Source organism: Eulemur rufifrons, chromosome 16 (assembly GCF_041146395.1).
Source record: "Eulemur rufifrons isolate Redbay chromosome 16, OSU_ERuf_1, whole genome shotgun sequence".
In the NCBI taxonomy this organism is placed as follows: domain Eukaryota; kingdom Metazoa; phylum Chordata; class Mammalia; order Primates; family Lemuridae; genus Eulemur; species Eulemur rufifrons.
Genome location: NC_090998.1, coordinates 58,028,877 through 58,050,157, shown reverse-complemented (window position 1 = coordinate 58,050,157; position 21,281 = coordinate 58,028,877). Strand labels below are relative to the sequence as shown.

The window sequence follows — 21,281 nt, the reverse complement described above, 5'->3', positions numbered from 1 at the left end:
GTCTATTTTCTAATAAGAGCTAGTAGGTCTATGCATCAATGCTAATTTATGTGGTACAGTGGAACAGCATCACTAAGTATAGATAGAGATGTCTTGCTGTGAGTCAGACAGTGACTCACTGGTTGTGATGAAAGTAGGAGAGTCTCTTGACTACTTCATCATTATTCCACGTCTGGGGTATGCCTTCAGTATGTTCCAGGGGATAAATTATAATATGAAAGTTGAGAGGTAACTATTATTCTCATTGGGCACTCCACATTCAAAAAGAGATAGGCATCAGTGGTAGGCCTGGCCACCACTTAATTCCTGGACAAAGTATTTAATCTGTCTGAGTATCATCTTTTGTTTGTTAAAATATAAAACAAGGAACATTGCTGTTTACCTACATTTTCCACTTTCCTTCTTCATAAAAGAGTCTCGAATTTTGTTAAAGTATCCGCCATTCTCCTTACCAGATATATGTCTCAAATGATACTCCCCCCAACCCAGGTACAGTGGTGGGCCTGACTGGTCCAAGAGCAATCCCATTCCTCTTGCAGGTGAATTGTTCAATAAAACAATGAAATTTTAGGACACGTCTCCAAGGAAACTTTTGAAGAAAGCATTCTCTTTCCAAAGATTGAGCCTCAAGAAGAGCAATTAATTTCCCTTTTCTGTGTGACATTATATTTGGATGTGATGATGAAGACAGTTATTTGATTAAGGATGAAATAAACACAAAGGATAGTAGAGCAGAACGATTTGGATGAACTGGACACTTCATGACCTAGCTGAGCTGATAAGTCAACCAACCTAAAAGCTCTTCCTTCCTCTGATTTTCTCAAAATTTGATAAAAATTTCCTTATATTTTGATACAGTTTGAGTTAGTATTCCTTATTCATTGTAGTTAAAGGCATCTTAGTTGATACAATTCCCAATTACTTCCAAATCAAAAATTCCTATAAAAAAATAAAACTATTATGATTTAACAGTATGTTTATAGGATTATAGCCACTTTTCCTGAACCCTGTCTCTGTTCGTGAAATAGCGTTACCTCTTCCTGGGGTTTCTACAGTGGTTTTTTTTTTTTTTTTTTTTTTTTCCCAGAAAGTAGTGGGGTAGATCAGATTTTATTAAATTCATTAATGTAAATCTGTTCGGGTTTCACTTCATCCCACTTATTCTGTGGTATTTTGTTATAGCAACCTTAGCAAACAAATACACCCTAAAACAATTGCTTTTATTTCTTCTTGTTTTCCTAGGTACAAAGTTGAAGCACAGTGTTTATATAATTTGTAGCATTGTTTTACTTAACACTTTCATGTTGATACAGTCTTCCCTCACACTTTTAAACAAGACACAATATTCCATCCAAATGTTTTTGTTTTTCACTATTTTAAATTAAATTATTGAGAACATTATTAAGGCATTGATGATAAAAACATATTTGGAAATACTCATATGCTTTCCTTTTGAGGTTTTTGCTGGACAAATTCCCAGGACTTGGATTGCTGTTTCAGAGGTTGCAGATATGTTAATGGCCTTTAATAAGAATAATATATTCACCTCCAAAGAGATTATATAAAATTACAATACCATTTGAAATTAATCATTCTATATGTTTGCTAAGCTGAGGTGGTAGCCATTCACTGTTAACTGAAGTAGGGAAAAATACAGATTGATCATCAATAGATCACTCTTATTGTATGTAGCTAGCAGAATGTCTTTATAAGAATTAGGGAAAGAATGGGAATATGAAGATCAGTTAGAAGACTCCACCAGTGAATTATGGGGCTGTAATGATTATTTCAACTATTGCAATGCTAGGAGATATGGAAAAGGGGAGTGGATTTCAATGTATTGAGAAAGTAATCTTAACAGGATATTGAGGTGATTTATGTAGAAGGTGAAGGTGAGATGGTCAGATGATTCCCAGATTTTGATGAAAGTTACAGATGTCATTAATTGTCGCGCCGCAGTTGCCAGCAAGTACGACACGACCAGTTGGAGTTCTTCCAGCAGTAGTTTAATGAGGCATCTACAACAGTTACATGGCGAGAGACCTCGAACAGGAAATGCAAGCTGCTTTTATAGCCCCGGATAGGTGTGTCCCACAAGCGTGTCCCACAGGGATAGGTGGAGGGCCTGACTATGCATGTCCTGGGCGGATACACTAGGAGGCCTAGACCGCTCCCCACAGCTCCCCCTTTTGTTTTTGCCTCATGGTGAACGGAAGCCCCAGTCCGGATCTAGGGTCACAGTTCACCAAGGGGCGTATGGTCACCACTCTTCAGTGCAATGAGCGAGAGCTCATGAAGGTGCAAGGGCTGACCACAAAATAGGGGTCGCGCGCCCTTCCCGGTGCAATGGGGAGAAGCCCTCGGGGTGCAAGGGCCACGCCATGCTGTCAAGGGGAAAAGCGGTAGTTGCCGTCCGTATGTAACATGCTTATCCACACTCCAGGAGGAGAGCCCTCATGAAGGGCAGCAAAGGCTTGAGCCATGACCACTCGATCCCTTTGTTGCTGCCAACGGACACGCATGAGCATCCAGAACACGAGGCCAAAAGCAAGACATCCCAGCAGGCCCAGGGATCCAAGACCTGCCCATTCCCGAACCCCGTGTAGAAGCGACAAAAAGGTGGGGAGGAGGCCATCAGTAAGCATAGGATCTAACCGGGTAGAATTAATATGGGTGATTTCTAGTTGTAACTGAGTGGCTAGCTTGGAGAAATTGGCAGACCAAGAGCCCTGTAACAGCCGAGAAAGCTCTTTAGAGAGATTGGCCGCCTGGGAAAGGTTAGAATATGGGATCGAAGTAATACACAATCCCGGCAGTCGTCGCTCGCAACCAAGCTGGGCGAGCTGTACCAAACTGTCCACCTGTTCTTGAACCAAGTCCACACGTTGATTTAGGAGCATAATCCCTCCCGCCAGGTGTGAGTTGATAGAGCTTTGTGTGTCCAAGGCAGTTGCTACCGTTGCTGACAGGTTATTTAGGACCTGTGCCGTTTGTACGGCGCCCGCCGCCGCGATCGAAGCGGCGGTAAGGGCCGCAGCGGAGGCCGCTGCAATAGCAAAGACAAGAGCTGTGACGCCAAAGTCCCTACGATGTCGAAAGAGAACCAACGAATCCGGTGCGTCAACCGGCCAGGGGACGTACCGGGGCATGCGTGCAACCACGGCCATCCTGTGTTCTGAGGCATTCCAGCAACGTGTATACGTGCAGTTTACGGTTGAGCAGTTAAGGGTGGCCGTATGGTTTTCCAGGCGGGCCACAATCCAGATGAATGGAGGCCAGAGACAAACAGGCGTGGGACCGAAGGTCACGTTGGAAAACTGAGCGCCTGACGCAGCGGTCTCAAATGTTCACAGTTTTGTGTAACGCAGGCCACATCCCTGTCACAAAAGTCCCATTAGCAAAGGTCCCGTTGCGGGGACGCGGCCGGTCCACCCAAGTACCCGTCTGGTTGGCAAGAAGTATACAGGACAGGTTGCTGTTAGTCGGGATAATGGTAGTAAAGCACAAGGACCCAGCAAGGATATAGGATTCATTGCCGGGAACCGCTCCAGACTCGTTGGACCACGGGAGGTAGGGAAGTCCTAGGGAAGCATTGGTAATAAAGAACCGGGGGAATATCTGCGAATCATGAGACACCGGCAGGGGTCTCGGGAATACAGGCAGGATGGCCCAACGACGTTTCGCCCTGGACAGCACCCCCAGGGCGAGGAGGGTCATGGTCAGGGAAAGCAGAATCCGCCACAACAGCATCGTCGTCAGGAGCCGGCGAGGAAGCAGCAGGATGACTGAGGCGTTGCGTGAGGCGTGTCGGAACCCAGATAGGGTCCGGGGCGTCCTGTGGAAAAACACAAACAGCTCCCCTGGATCTGCTGAGAATCAGATCCGGTCCTTTCCATTGATTACAAAGCACATCTTTCCACATCACCTGCTCAGAAAGGGGGGGGCCAGGATCCACATGGCGATCTGCCGCCGAGCGACCACGGTCATCCAGCAGCAAAAAATTTAAAGTATATAGAGTAAGAGATAGGGCAGATTTGGGAGACCTGCCACCGCCCAAAGCCCCAGCCTCCCCCTTTTGTTTTTGTAAGTAGACTTTGATTGTGCCATGGGCGCGTTCTACAATGCCCTGGGCCTGGGGGTTATAGGGCAAGCCAGTGTGATGGGTAACGCCGAGACGGCGGCAAAATTGTTGAAAGGCCCGGGAAGTATAGGAAAGCACTGGCTGACTTTTCTCCGAACCCGGTCGGACATGAAAGATGTACCTCCCCCGCCATCAACTGGTGGGGGAGGGGCGGAGGCATACGGAGGCGGGCGATAACGCTGCGCCTCATACGCCGCCGCCGCCTCCTCCAAGTCCGCCTTATCGCCGGAGAAAGCTCCGCCTCCCTCTCGCGAGACGAGGAAGAAGAGCGGGACAAAGAAGAGGAAGAAGAAGAAGAAGACAGACGGAGGGCGGCCATTTTACAAGCCACGTCCTCCCTAGATAACGGGCCGGGCAACGGGCGTCCCCGTCGCCTTCCTGAGCGCCCTCCCTTGCGGGCGGCTCCCCGCTTTTCTTCCGACCGGGTTCTCGAACGCCCCGGCCGGTCCGGACCACCCTTATCCCTTTCTGACATACTATCTTGATAGTCACTCAGAGCTTGCTGCCCCTGCTGTACTTGAATACTACAAGGAGAGTCCTCTAGGCAGGTGCGCACAAATGCCCAAATAGGAAGGACGCACTCTCGAAGGAGCCCAGTAGCATGGGCACAGCGAAGGTCCTTCTCTAATTTATCCCAGCTCGGAACGGTGAAAGAGCCCGAGTGGAGAAACCATGGTGCCACACGATCTACTTCCTGCATAAAATGCCGTAAGACACGCTCGGGGATTTTCAACTCTCGTGCAGCCAAAAGCTCCTGTAGAGCACGGAGCAGCTGGGCGCTCCGGGAATTTCCCATAGTGAAGCACGATCAAAGGTGGGGGTCCAACTCTACCTCTACTACTGCGGTTCTGAACTCACCTCTAATGAGGTCGTCTCCGCCTGGTGCGAGAGTTCCCGGGTTTCGGCACCACTTGTCGCGCCGCAGTTGCCAGCAAGTACGACACGACCAGTTGGAGTTCTTCCAGCAGTAGTTTAATGAGGCATCTACAACAGTTACATGGCAAGAGACCTCGAACAGGAAATGCAAGCTGCTTTTATAGCCCCGGATAGGTGTGTCCCACAAGCGTGTCCCACAGGGATAGGTGGAGGGCCTGACTATGCATGTCCTGGGCGGATACACTGGGAGGCCTAGACCGCTCCCCACAATTAATTGAGATTGAGATTATAAGGGGAAGTATTGATTAAAGATAGATAAAATTTAGTCATGCCTAATTTGAGGTGGCTGTGCTACAACCAGATGTGTGTGTCCATCAGGCATTTGAATAAAATGAGAGGAAAGTCTGGACTAGATTACAGTGCTTAAGGCAAGCCAGTAGAGTAATAAGAATAGCACCCCAAGTACAGAACCCCAGGAAGATAGCAGAGTGTAAAGTGTGAGTAGAGGAGGAATCATAAAGTAGCTTGATGAATAACGGCCATGGAGCTAAGGTATGGTCATCCAAGAGATGGTCAACCATCAAACTAAGTAAAACATGTATAAAAAATTCAGACAAAGGCCAACATGGCATGTGTAGTTTAGAAGTTTTGGTAACACCTGAAAAGTGCCTATACAATTTATCAACATGATGGTTATGAATGACTTTGCATGAACAGTTTCAATGTTGGAAGATTCCATATTCTGGTGAGCTGACATGTCAGTAGGGTGAGAAAAAATAGAAAAATCTAGTTTAAAATATATTTTTTAAATTGCCCAAGAAGGAAAAGTGAAAGATAGGGTTTTAGTATGAAGGAATTGCAGATTAAGAGAACTGCAGATTCAAAGGAGGATTTTGTTTTAGGTTAGACATGACTTGAACATATTCAGAATCATAACAGAGCAAGAGGTTTTGAAAAAGGAAAATAAACAGTTTTTGAAATGAGTCTAGGACAAGACAGAGATGAAATGATTCATAGTAGACTCTGAATTCATATTTCCCAAATGAATGAATGGGTAGACATAGGTGAAAGGATTAATGAAAAGCAGAAGAATCACCCATATCAGGTATGTAATTTGAAAAGAATTTCTACCATTCCATGGGTTGCCTTTTCACTTTGTTGACAGTGCTCTTTCAGGCATAAGCTTTTAATTTCAAGGATGTCCAACTTACCTATTTTTTCTTTTGTTGCCTTGCTTTTGGTATAATATCCAAGAAATCATTGCACATCCAATGTCATGAAACTTTTCCATAACAATGTATAGCAAACTGGTTGTGTTATCTCAAAAATATAAGGACAGTTTTATTGAATACTAATTTTAAATAACCAGGAAAGTTCTTTCATGAGATATGCCCATCTCAATTTTAAATAGTTTAATTATATACACAGTTATAGTTTCTTTTTAGGTTCTACATTATTTTATTCTTACTACTAAAAAGTGATATATGTGATGATTTATCATTAAAACAGATAAAGTGCTATTAATGTCTTAGAAAAAAATAGGGGAAAAGCCAACTCTAGTTATTAGGTTTTATTTATTTATTTTATATTTTTGAGGGAAATGCTAGATTATTTTTAATCTATTTTTTCTTTATAGTATTAATATTTACTAAAGGGGTTTGATTTTACAAATGGAAAAATATTCTGTGCTCATTGTTAAATATTAATAGAAAAAAAGGAGAAAATAAAAATTCAGATAATAAAGAAGAGAGTAAAAGGTCACCTATGCCTGAAGATAACTACCATTACTATTTGTATGTATATTGTTTCATATTTTTATAATGTTCACATATATCTTTACCACATATATACATAAGTATACATACCATACCATTTTTATTTTGTAAAAATTAAATCATATGATAATGTAGGTTTTTTTTTTTTTTTTTTTTTTTTGAGACAGAGTCTCACTTTGTTGCCCAGGCTAGAGTGAGTGCCATGGCGTCAGCCTAGCTCACAGCAACCTCAAACTCCTGGGCTCAAGCGATCCTACTGCCTCAGCCTCCCGAGTAGCTGGGACTACAGGCACGCGCCACCATGCCCGGCTAATTTTTTTTTTTTCTATATATATATTTTAATTGTCCATATAATTTCTTTCTACTTTTAGTAGAGACGGGGTCTCGCTGTTGCTCAGGCTGGTCTCGAACTCCTGACCTTGAGCGATCCACCCACCTCGGCCTCCCAGAGTGCTAGGATTACAGGCGTGAGCCACCACGCCCGGCCGATAATGTAGTTTTGTTCCTTTTTTTCACTTAACAACATAGACATGATATCATTTCATATTCCTGAATATAGATTCATATGGTAATTTTAAAGGTTACATAATATTTCATAGAGTAGTATATTTGTTTAACAAATTCCCATTTTTGGAAATTTAGAATACTTTTGAAAGGCAGTAATGGATGTGTAATGGCTAAAAATACGGTATCTAGATTTCCTTCATTCGAATGTCAGGGCTATCACTAATGGAAAAGTGATCTTGAGAAAGTTTCTTAATGACTCTGTTGCTCAGTTTCCTCATAGGTAAAAGTGAAATTATAATAATAATTATCTCAGGGTTATTGTGAGAATTTAATAGGTTAATGATAAAAATTATAACATTTGTATATTTAAGTTTAATTTTGCACTGGAAAGACAGAATGTAATCTCATGTGTTATTTCACTGTTAAAGAAACAAAGTATTGCTAGACGGAGAGGCCTGAAACAAACCTACTGTAGGTCTTACCCTTAGACATTTAAATCCAAAGATGTATTGAGTCATACTGAAAACATAAAGCATCTCTGATCCAGTTTGGTTCCATATCTAATTAAATATTTAGCCCCTCAAACTATATACTTAATAGCAAAAAGGATGAATCTGCTCTGGGAAAAGATTTTCAACTTAGCCTAAGTGTATTTTTAAAATAAAAAATATTTTAGATATAAATGAAAACTTAAGAGACATGTTAAGAGGCAAGAAATCAAGAGAAAAATAGACAGTAGAAGCAGACTTACAGATGATTTTGATGGTGGGATTAGCAAATATGAATTTCAGCTAGAACTGGTATATAAAGAAAACAAAGAAAATGTGAGTGCAATATATAAACAAAATGTAGAATTTCATCATTTCATTTCTTATTAGTAGAATTGAATAAATATTCTACTAATGCTGAATTTATGAACTCATCATAGGATTAACAATAGACTAGGGGCATCAGAACATAGCTTTAGTGAAATCAAAAGACAGATCAATAGAAAATACCCAAAATCAAATACAGAAGGAAAAAGAATTTGAAAAAAGAGAAAAAGAGATATGTGGGTGCAATCAAATGTATAAACATTGGAGAACTGGAGACTGGAGTACTTTGGGAAAGATTGATACAATACTATTTAAAGAGATAGTGGCTGAGAATTTTTCAAAACTGACAAAAATTCAAGTTCAAGAAGTTCAGTGAACACCAAGTGAGGAAAAAAATAATACACCTAAGCATACGATATGCAAACTTATGATAATTACAGATAAAAAAGAAACTCTTAAAAGCATCCAGAAAAGTGAACTACTGAATTCAATGGAATAACAGAAAGATTTTTTTGCTCACATTTTAATAGATCTAAGACTGAAGACAATGAAATAACATTTTTACAGCATGATGGAAAATAAAAACCTGCCAACCTAGATTTCTATATCAAGAAAAATATTGTTCCAAAATTCATGGAAACATTTTCAGATAAGCAAAGCAGAAAGTATTCATTGCTAGCATACTAGTGGCACAAAAAATACTAAAGGAAATTGTTCTTACTAAAAGAAAATTATTCCAGAAGGTAAGCATAGAACTACAGGAAGGAATGAAAAAAATTGGATATGGGTAAATATAAAAGAACACTGACTGAAGCAACGATGATGAATTATTTTAGGTACTACTGTAGGGCTTCTAATTTATGTAGATGTCAGATATATTATGCTAATAGCCCAAAAGGAAAACAGGAAAACAGGACTACACAATTTAAGGTCCTTGAATTATTTATGAAGTTGCAAAGGTAATAATTTAAGATTTACTGTAATAAGAAAATAAGGCATACTGTAAATCTTGAGGATAACAAGTCATGCAAAAATGTGTAACTGAAACATTAATAAATATAAATGGAATAATTAAAAATAAATGATTAATTCCAAAAATGGCAAAAAAAGAAGAATTAAGGGATTAAGAAATAATGAAATAGAAAGATAATAATAGCAAGGTGGTATAACAAAAACAAAATATATCAGCAGACACATTATTTATATAAATGAGTGTACTCCAATTAAAAGATAAGTATTATTTAGCTGAATTTAAAAAATAAAGAAAAAAGATCCAACTTCAACTATATACCAGGCACTGTTCCATGTACTTGTGTAATATCTAAGAAAACTTTGCCTAACCCAAGATCACAAAGATTTACTCCTATGTTTTCTTCTAAGAATTTTGCAGTTTTACCCTTACATTCAGGGCTAGTATCTATTTTGAGTTAATTTTTGTGTATGGTTCAAGTTAGAGGCCCAAGTTCCTTTTTGTGCATGTGGATGTCCAGTTGTCCCAGCACCATTTGTTGAAAGGTAATTATTTCCTCATTGAATTGTCTTGGTAACCTTGTTAAAATCAATTGACCATAACTTTAAGGGTTTATTTCTATATTCTCAAGTCTATTCCATTGATCTATATGTCTATCCTTATGCTAGTTCTATACTGTCTTGATTACTATAATTTAATAGTAAGTTTTGTAATTGGGAAGTATGAGTCCTGTAACTTTTTTCTTTTTCAAGATTGTTTTGGCTATTCTGTGTCCCTTGAGTTTCCAGTGAATTTCTGTATCATCTCATGAGTGTCTGCAAAGAAGGCAGCTGGCATTTTGATAGGGATTTAGGTGAATGTTTATATTAATTGGGGAATATTGTCATTTTAACAATATTAAGTGTTACAATCTATGAACATGTGTCATCTTTCCATTTATTTAGACTCAAACTTTTTTTAAAGTTTGTAATTGTCTATGTAAAAATCTTGTGCTTTTTAAATTAAATTTATTCCTAAGTATTTCTTAATATCAAAATAGAATTGTTTCCCTAATTTGCATTTTAGATTGTTCATTACTAGTATATAGAAATACAATTGATTTTTGCATATTGATCTGAATCTTACAAACTTATTTAACTTGTTTATGAGTTGTAACTTTTATTAGTGGATTCTTTATTATCATGATCATGTCATATCAAAATAAAGATAGTTTTACTTCTTTTTCTCCAATTTGGATGCCTTTTATTTCTTTTTATTGCATACTATTCCTGGTTGGAACTTCTAATGCAATGTTGAATAGAAGTCTTTTGCCATTAAATGTGATGCTATCTGAGGATTTTTTGTACACACCCTTTACTAGGTTAAGAAAATTCTCTTCTATTCTTAGCTTTGTTGAATATTTTTATCATAAAAGGATATTGAGTTTTTTCCAACTCCTTTTTGCATTAATTGAAATGATTGTGTGTGTTTTTTGTCGTTTATTCTATTAATATAATGTACTACGTTGATTAATTTGCAGATTTTAATCCAACCATGTGTTGGTGGGATAAATCCTACTTGGTCATGGTGTAAAACTCTTGTTATGTGTTGCACAATTCAGTTTATTAGTATTTAAATGTTTGATAGAAATCACAAATGAAACCATTTGGGTTGAGTTTTTTGGGGGTAGTTCTTTTTCAATATTTGTATTTTAGAGCTATAATTTCCCTCTGAGGACTGCTTTACCATCAGCTCATAAGTTTTAGTGTATTTTTTATTTGTTTTCCTTCATCTCAAAGTATTTCCTATTTTTTATGATGTCATCTTTGACCCATTGATCACTTAGGAAGGAGTTTAAATTTCTATTTGTGAACTCCCCAAATTTGCTTTTGTTATTGATTTCTAATTTAATTGCTTGGGGTCAGAGAACATAGTTTGTATGATTTTAATACTTATGGATTTATTGAGGCATTTTATCTCTACCATATAATATAACCTGAAGAATGTTCCATGTGTATTGGAGAATAATGTGTATTCTGCTGATCTTGGGTGGAGTGTTTTATAGTTGTTTATTGGTCTGGTTTTCTTTTTAGATTGTTCAAGTTTTCTCTTTCCATTTTGATCTTCTGCCTAGGTGTTCTTTCCATTATTTAAGTATGGTATTAAAGTCTCTAACTATCATTGTTGAATTATCTATTTCTCCTTTTAATTCTGTAGGTTTTTGCTTCATGTGTTCTGGGGTTCAGTTGTTAGATGTATATATGTTTATGGTTGTTGATGGATTGACCCTTTTATCATTATAAAATATTTCTTTGTCTCTCATAAAAATTTTGACTTTAAAGTCTATTCTTTCTGAAATACATATTGGCTTGCCAGCTTTCTTTTGGGTGCTATTTGCATGGTATGTGGTATGTATCTTTTTACATTCTTTAATTTCAACTTTTTTGTGTCTTTGAATATAAATATGTCTTTTGTAGATAGAATATAGTTGAATCATATATTTTAAAAGATCAATCTGCCAATCTCTGCTGGAGTGTTTATCCATTTTCATGTAATATAGTTTTTATTTACAGGCAAACCAAATCTTTATATCAGTTTTCTCCTATATAAGCAATACTTAAGCCTGGGAATTTATTAGCAATTTTGTATAGTTTCCTGATATCTGTTACTCTAAATATCAATATGTACATAGATATATACATACATATTTAAAATTTGCTGTTACGAAAAATAGGTTTAACTAAATAGTCTATAATTAGAAAGTTCAATTACTCTGCCTTTATACCTTGTGTAGTATGTAACAACCATGGGCCCAACACTTAATATTATCTTGAATCATTGTTCTTTATACTTGGAAGAATTAATATATACTTTTTTCTTTCAGATATAAAGTTGTTTACTAAAGAATGAGAGAGAGCAAGAGTAAATAAATGGAAGTCATAGTCTTTTACAGACTGTCTACTACATTTGATATCTAGTGAAGGGGACACTGAAATCCAATGAGAGTCTTTTTCAACATTACAGTACTGTGTTAATTGCATATCCATGTGGAAAATTAACCATGACACTTAAACAGTACTCAAAAATAAACTTGAGATAGATCATAGACTTACATATGAAAGGTAAAACTTCTGGAATAAAATATCAGAAATACCTTCCTGATGTTGGGTTAGGCAAAAATTTCTTAAACAAGGCATGAAAAGCACTAACTATAGATGAAAAAATTTATAAAGTGGACTTCATTACAATTATGGACTTATTAATAGTTAATATATACTTGAAAAAGAAATATGCACATTTGAATTTGCTGAAATAATAGAAACAACACTTTATTAAATGAGAAACTAAGTTAATAAATAGAAGTCTATACACAATTGCAATTCACTAATTTATCTTACTATGTATGTTATTTATCATTAATAACAACTTATAAGTGAAATTAGTTATTAATAAGTGTATTATGTTACTTGATATTAATATATATGATAAATGTATATATTTCTTATTAATAACTAATGACTAATTAATTACATCATACATATAGGAGTGACTATGGGGTAACATAGAAAAATAGAATATCTTGGGTTAGGCAGAATGGATTTGAGAACCAGTATATTTCTTTAAATGTATGATTTAAAAGTCCATTCTATTTATTCCACTGATAAAATACATTAAAAGAAGCATTAAATGGTAGATATTGTGGACGCTTCTAATCAGACTCCAAGATAAAAATATACAACTGTTTCTTTCCATCAGTTCCTTTCAGCATTTTTCCTCACAATGGATTTGTGAGACATTTCTAAGGAACTGTACAAGATCACTCTTTTGACTTTAACAAGTTGGAAACACTAAGAAATGAAATAGAAATTTAAATATGTATAGCAGCCATGGCTTGGCTTCAGAACGATGGTTGTAACTGCCGTGGGATGGTGGATACTTTGGTGGTAATGTTAGGGAAGCACAAAATCTGAAAAACTGACAGATTTTGTTAAACAAGTTTTTGAAGTATTAATGAATATTTAACAAATATTCATCATATTTTGAATAATTCATGTAGATGTAGTAACTTTTAGTTGAACCATTTTTCATCTATGGATAATACATAGAAAACTCCAGGTACCATACCACTGGCCATTCTCATAGATTAAATAGATTTGGGAGGGGAAATAAAACAGAAGTTTTTACAGGTCATTGTTTAAGGGACTGGAATTTACTTACTCAGAGAACATTCATGTCCTTCCTGCAGTTGCCCAGTGTATTCGTTAGCACAATTCTACCTGGCAGCAGTTTAGTCCAGAGGAATGCACTCTAGTTTGGGATCGATAGTTATGCCCAAATGCATTTAGTAAAAGCCTTCAGGGACAGTGGCTACTGGCAAAGGATCAGAAATATAAATGGTTTCTAGAAATTGGAATTTTCCAGTTAGTGTACACAGTAGAATGTGTTAGAATATGTGTGGGGCTGAGGATACAATTTGACCTGTGACACCCTAGGATATACATATGATAACAAACCAGAGCAGTCCTCAGAGTGGATGCTAATTTATTGTGAACAAAATGAAATGAATCAAGTTCAGTTTTAGGTTGGGGTGTGTTGGACTGGGCAGAGTGAACATGGGCAAAGCCAACATATACGCTTTTTTTTTTCTTTTTCTGAGACAGAGTCTCACTCTGTTGCCTGGGCTAGAGTGCTGTGGCATCAGTCTAGCTCACAGCAACCTCAAACTCCTGGGCTCAAGCAATCCTTCTGCCTCAGCCTTCTGAGTAGGTGGGACTGCAGGCTTGTGCCACCATGCCCAGTTAATTTTTTTCTATATATTTTTAATTGTCCAGCTAATTTCTTTCTAGTTTTAGGAGAGACAGGATCTCGCTCTTGCTCAATCTGGTCTTGAACTCACGAGCTCAAAGGATCCACCCGCCCATTCCTCCCAGCGTGCTAGGATTACAGGTGTGAGACACCACACCCAGCCCCATATACGCTTTTGAGAATGAGAATTGCATAAAGTCCAAACCATTTCTCTTGCTGACAACATGTAAGAAAATATACACCCAAAATTGTAAATAAATAAATAGGCTAATGATGCTCAGATGCTGGGTCTGTATTCTCCTCAAATATCCGAAAGTGAAACTAGTCATGAAATAGGGTGCTTACGTCATATATAAAAGGTAACTCTTTGAAGAGAGCTTTGAGAGTTCCTGAGTCCAGGTATCATTCTGTTGCCTTTCTTTAATATTGTTCTCTGAAAATTCCAAAAAAGGAGCGTGTGGGATCTTCCCCAAGGTAGTCTGAGAACACCTGGGGTTTGTTTCACAGTAGCAGCAGCAAACTTTGCGGCAAGTCTCATGGCAGTTTTGAAATGGGGTCACAGTGAGGAGAAGCCTACTTAACTCAAAGTTTAGCAAAACTGTAAGTGTTTTAACATAAACATGTAGCATTTCAAATTTTTAGATTTCAGGAAAATAACTTATCTTTTTTACATTATCTATATTTTTCAAATCATTGAAATTAGCCTCCAAGTATAGTGGTGAGATTTTCTAACTTGCATTTGAGATTATGTCACCAGCTTCCTCAAAAACCAAAAATGGTTGGAGTGAGTAAGTGGCAATAGATATTTTTTACATTGGTTATATATTTATCTCATATTTTTGAAGTTTAACATTCTATAGGAATATGTGTGTGTTTAATGTTGTATTTACAGCTTAGAATTCTTTAACTGTAAGTGGCTGGTGTTAAAACAAATTATTAATGTGCAGAAACTTAAATGCATTTATTCCAAATGAAAAGTGTTCTTTTTCACCATCTGGTTGACTTTAAGTTTAGGAATCCCATTTAAATTATAGGCTCCTCGTAACAACTCTGTATTCTCTATAATGATTCCACAGTAACACTTCTTTTACCTGGAGATAACCTAATCAATTCTTTTCCGTCTGGAGTTCTTGGCCAAGGGAGCTAGTTGTACAAGAAATGATATATAAATAGGAAACAAAATATCAGCTTTATTAATTAATGGAAAAGCACAGGCTAACAACAACACTCCCTTTTCTTCTTTCACCCTCTTCCCCTTCCTGTCTCCCTTTCTCTCCTCTTGCAGGGCTTCTCTGGGAAGCTGTAGCACTGGCCTTAGGCTTTAGAGCAAATGGAGCATGCCGTCTTCCCCTGAACCAAACACTGATTCATCTGTTAGGCTTGCCTGCACGAGGAGAGATGGATCTGGATCTGCAGATACAATTCTACAATCAGTCAAATAGGTCTGCTCAGTGAGGGCAGTTTATAAGAGGAAAGATCTTACCTTTAAGTACAGGAAATAAAGAGGAAGTAGGTCATGGCCTTAGACTTTTAAATCTCTAGTAAAATAGACCAACCATGTGAATGTCCCAGATAGGTGCTGCTCAAAGGAGCTGAAAATATTCCCTTCCACTAATCTGCCAATAGGGAGAAAGGGTGAAGCTACATCTTTCAAAGAATGAAGCCAAAACAAAGGGAGAAAGAGAGGTTTTTTTTGAGGATGAGTGGGCAGTGAAGATATCACTAAGTCTGTTCTCTCTCTTCAAAATCTAATACTTCATAGGGTAAACCTCTTTTTTATATGGTTTTAGCAGGCTTGGTTATCCAATTTTAAATCTGCATTTGATTTAAGGTGTAACATTAGACAGGGCAAAGGGCTGTCATAATGTTCTAAATAGCACGACACAGCCTCCAACAGTCTGAGAGCAAAAGAAAGAAAAAAACTATAGAAGTAATCCATTAATCCCAAAAGCATATCTATCAGGTGCCATTGTATGTGTTGGCAAAGAATCCCACAAACCTAAGCAGCCTCTGAGCTAATGACCTCAGTACATCATAGAACAAAGTCATCATTTAGGCTGAAAACAGCAACCCTGACCATTTAGAAACAGTTGAAGAGCAGACCTTGGAATCCATATAGACTAAACCTTTTATAAAGAAACTGAGAATAAGTATTGTCTCAAAGAAGCTGACATAGGTTCTTAATAAATTTTAGAGAGATGTTTATACTATATTTAAATTTTTTAATAAAAGAGTTTTAATTTTGAGACAGAGTAAACTCCTGGCTCAGTGAGAATGTGCTTTTAAGTCTTTGTTTATAATCCCAAATAGAATCTCACTTAACACTCCATTCTTGGTGGGTACAATTATTATGGCTTGATTGAATGGGTGGTGAATATGCTGGGAATATGAGCACAGAATTCACAACATTGAAGGAATTTAAGTTATCTTTGGTTATATTACTTCTATCACCTTTTTTCTTCAGCATGGTTTCATATTTCTGGCCGCAAATTGCTTAATTACTGGTGCCTTTTTTTCACACTTTAAGATCCCATAGTAATTCATCATGGATGAGAGAATAAGGCTGTTTTTTTCTTAATAAGAAAATTTATAGTAAATACTTTATTTCCTAGTTAGAGGCAGTGTTGTGACTCCAAGAGGGTACAATTCACATTCCAGTATATATGAATGACATTCTCTCGAATTGGGCAGTGGCCAGTCTGAGTGATTATACAATGGCAGCTTTAGTTTGTAAAACTTGCTTGACCACAAATTTTGCCAAGGTGATTTGAGTAATCATTTTTCTTTTTTTATTTTTCTGGAGGAGAAGATGGCAATAAATTTCTCTACTAAGCAGAAATTGGGATGCTTCAATTTCATATTGTTAAAACTTTGCAGACTCTTATTCTATAAAAGTCCCTGATATTGGGTAAAGTGAATTCCTCATTTAAAAGGTATTAGAGGCCAGGAACAGTAGCTCATGTCTGTAATCCCAGCACTTTGGAAAGCTGAGGCAGGAGGATTGCTTAAGGCCAGGAGTTCAAGACCAGTCTGAACAAGGACGAGACCCCATCTCTACAAAAAATAGAAAAATTAGTTGGGTGTGGTGGTACATATTTGTAGTCTACTCTGGAGGCTGAGGCAGGAGGATTGCTTGACCCCAGGAGTTTGAGGTTGCAGTGGGCTATGATGACGCCACTGCACTCTAACCCCAAGCAACAGAGCAAGACACTCTGTCTCCAAAAAAAAAAAAAAAAATCAGAATGCTCCATTTGATAGACTATTTTCATATGTCTTTGAACTCTGTTTTTGGACTACTATTTGAAAGTAGCTTCCTGTGTGGCTTTGGGTAAAATCAGTTTCTACTTGAATAGATACCATTTGCATTTTTAAAGTGTGTTTGTAGGCTGCATCTATAGCTGTTTACAAAAGTCTTTTAGATTTAATATTTTGGATGACTTTTGAAAATATAAAGTTCCATATAATATTTATTATTGTTGCTATCATGGCTCTTTTTGGAAAAAAAAAAAGCGCTCCTAAGTTTATACTTTAGAGTATCTAAATGTCCATTAATTTTTGCAATGTGAGAACTAATTTATGGAAATGCCTACAGCCTTGAATGCTATGGGCTCATTAATACCCCAGCATATAGATTTGTACCTTGCACAACCTAGTAATAAATGGGAATGAAACAGTCTGTTCTAGTTTATTTTTAATGTTAGTCTCTGCTTAGGAATAGACACAAAACATATATTCTCTTCAATTTGTTTTTATCCCATTTGTTTTTCACAAGACATATGAATATCAGTAATATGTTTGAAAATTATGTTTTAAGACTGTTTCTTGTGGTCATTAAAGCCTGCCATACATTTCATTTGTGAAACTGTGAAACTGCGATAGTGCATGTAACTAGATGTTAAACACATGTATTTCTCTTAGATCTTCATTAAGCCTTGAGTATATTTATATTATAATTTAGCAAATGAAGATCTGAATACAGAAGATATTAATGTACATTTAACAAAAACGTTATCAGAAAAGCATATTGTTTTTAAAAAAACCACCTTCATCTTTTTAAAGATTGGGTTCTGTTGTAGAAAGCAGTTACAATTCTGGATTTATTACTAGAAAAAAACACATTTCAGTGCAGAGGTTATAGTGGGTACATTGTTTGAGTTATAATTACATAACCTGGCAAACTTGTGTTTCAATCCTGGCATTGGAATTTACTGACTGTGGGATCTTAGGCAAAGGATTAATGTCTTTGTTTCATGTTGAAATGACTAATGTAGTTAATAAATCCTTTGCCTGTTGGCAAATTCTAATACATGTTTCAGTTTTCTACATCTTTTAATTCTTTTGGCCAATTGTATTAGTTTGCTAGTGCTGCCATAACAAAATACACTAGGCAGATCAAACAATAGAAAATTATTTTTTCACAATTCTGGTGGCTGGAAGTCCACGATCAAGGAGTTGGCTGGTGTGGTTTCTCCTGAGGCCTCTTTCCTTAGCTTGCAGATAACCAACCACCTTCTTGCTGTGTCCTCACATGGTCTTTCCTCTGTGTGTATACATGTCTGATGTCTCTCTGTGTCTAGATTTCTTCTTCTTATAAGGACAGCAACCATATTGGATTAGGGTTTAGCCTAGCAATTCCATTTGAACTTAATTACCTCTTTAAATACCCTATCTCCAAATGCAGTCACATTCTGAGGTACTGGATATTAGGGCTTCAATTTATGAATTTGGGCAGGGGGCACAACTCAGCCTGTAACAGTAACAAGAGTGTTTTTATCATCTATTCATTTATCTATATATTTTTCAGTTAGGATTCACTTAAATAGAACCTACTCTGAGACAGATACCTGTGCTAGGTACAGGGGATTCAAAGATAGTCAAATACTGTCCCTGTCCTCAACGAACTCAATAATGTAATTGCAGTGGTTTACAAACTTGGCTGAGCTACAGAATGACTTTGAAAAACTTTAAAATATACAGACTTTTTAGTATGTCAGGATCTCCCAGAGTGGACTTGCAATATGTAGTTATAAAAAACTCTCTGGAAGCTATGGCACTTTGGCCACCACTGATCAACTGGGAAATAGTAACCGTATATGTAAACTTATTTTTAGATAGTTGAGCTCTTTTGTGCAAATTAAGCCTTTTAGTCCAGAGATATTACAAATTGAGTTTAAGAGAGTCTCAAGTGCTTCATCCAAGATTAACACAGCTGATTTGAGCAAGGAGTCAGACTGAGTCTCCTTACTGCATTTCTCCCACATTAATACATTTTTAATTACTTACTGACATAATCTTAAATCATTTGACTTGGGTCCATAAGGGTTCTGAATGACGACACGACGAGTCGTACCACTGTTCCTAAAGCCATCAGTAGAGTGTTTCTTAAGTTTTACCTGAACTTAAGGAAATTTATTGGGAGAATAACAAAAATCAAAACAAGACCCACACTGTTTTGCACCTTAGAACTCAGCTATTTCTGAAGGGTGTTACACAAATCTATAGCTGCCCTCTCTGCCCCTACCAAGGTCATATTTTTGCCCCATACCTCCAAATCTTTTAAAAAGGAGTTTTTGTCATTCCTATTGCATAACTTGAGTCTGATTAGACAGGACCAAATTAAATTCTGTTCAGTATTGACTCTATGACTTGATTATATTCAAAGTCTCAAGGGACTAAAATAAAATCTGTAGAAGAAGATAACCCTGCTGTTAATAAAAAGCCTCTTAGATGGCCTTTGCCTTTGAAGTGTAACTACCCAGATCCATTTTCAGATAAAGCTTCTCAGAAGGTTTTTTAGGAAAAAAAAATCAAAGTAACTTTGTTGGCTGAAGCCTTGTTATGGTTTCCTCATTTCACAAGACCCTGTTTCCAGTGCTTTAAAAGCCAGATTGATTTTTTTGAATAAATGTCATGGGAAATGTCATAACCACAAAAAATCCTTGCTTTGGATTTCAAAGCGCTAGGTCCTCTTGGTAAAGAAAAACCAAAGTCACACCCAATGTAAAGACAAGAGGAAGTAGGCAGTTACTTTGTTTTTGCTATTAACTAAAAATGTGGCTGCTTCTTTTCTTCTATTTGAAGTATATCTAAAAATATAATCTTCGGTGATTTAATGAATGATTTCCAAATATATGTATGGTTTCATTTTTATTAAAGAGGCCAGAAAAGCTATGCAGTGAACTCTCCCCACCTCAAAGTTAGAAGTCAGATTCCATTGGTTTTGAAAATTAGAACTATATTTTTTGCTTTATGAAGGAACGATACTGATTTTATTACTGTTATATTTCACAGCCTGAATTTTGGTGGATGACAGACTTATTCAGATAACAAATTAATAAACTAAAAGATTGATAAAATTTATTTATTCATTACTGAACACTAGGAGAAAATGTAAATAAGTCTCCTACTGATTTCTATTGACTTCAAATGTAAATTGTGTAGATGAGGTCCATCGGATTAGTTTTATGACAATGTTTTGCCAAATACAAATGCAACTTGAATCATTGATCTGCCTCAAATGACTTAAGTGGATTTGACATCAATAAAGCCGCCCTGCCATTTAATCTAATCTCTCTAAGGGAAAATGTTTCCAGAGAAATAGGTGAACCAAAGGTTTTTAAAGTTGGAAGTTTCCATATAAAATGTCTTTAAGTGATAACATAATTTTAATTCTCATTTGCAGCATAGAGTTCAAGCTCCTAACTTAGAGATGTTGTCAGTTAAGACCATCACTGTCAGCATGGCAAGAAGTCTCATTCAATATTCAGCATCTCAAACTCCTTTCTCTAAGGAATGACCCCTTTTTTAAGTCTTTTTCTATCATACAGGGACTTCTGATGGCGTACCATCATATGAGAGGCAGTTGATTATATAATGTTACTCAAGCACAAGTGATAACAAACTGATTAAAATTGCTAAACTATGGTCTTAATGTTTACATGAATGGGTCCAAGGAGGTATATGGATTAAAGAACTCCTTGAGGATAGAGATTGAATCTGGCTACAAGAAACAGAGAAACCAAAAGACCAAAGTAAAGGCTTTATTTTTCTGATTTATCATGAATTGCTGAGGTAGATAGTTGCTGGTTCAGCAGCTCAAGGATGTCAAAGCCTGGGTTTCTGTGATTTATTTATTTATTTATTTTTTTTTTTAGCTTTTCCCTCGTTACCACAAAATGACTGCTAGAGCTCCAGCCATGATGTACACAGTTTAGGGAGGAGGAAGGGCAAGGACTAAGGACAAAAAACAGAAGGATCAATCTAACCAAAACTGGAAACCTTGCCCATTTAATTCCATTTACTTTCTCATTACTAAAATCATCTCTGGCTTTAAGACAAGTAAGAAAATGTAGTGTTTTTTGTTGCTTGTTTTGTTTTGGCTGGGCACATTGTTGTCCTTAACAAAACTGAAC

General features: G+C 36.9%; 1 protein-coding gene across 15 annotated transcripts in view; it reads left to right on the top strand.

The window, feature by feature from the left end:
• The window catches only part of KCNC2 (potassium voltage-gated channel subfamily C member 2), a 171,654-nt gene that overhangs the window by 31,845 nt on the left and 118,528 nt on the right, over positions 1 to 21,281 (top strand). The gene's annotated exons all lie outside the window — the stretch shown is intronic.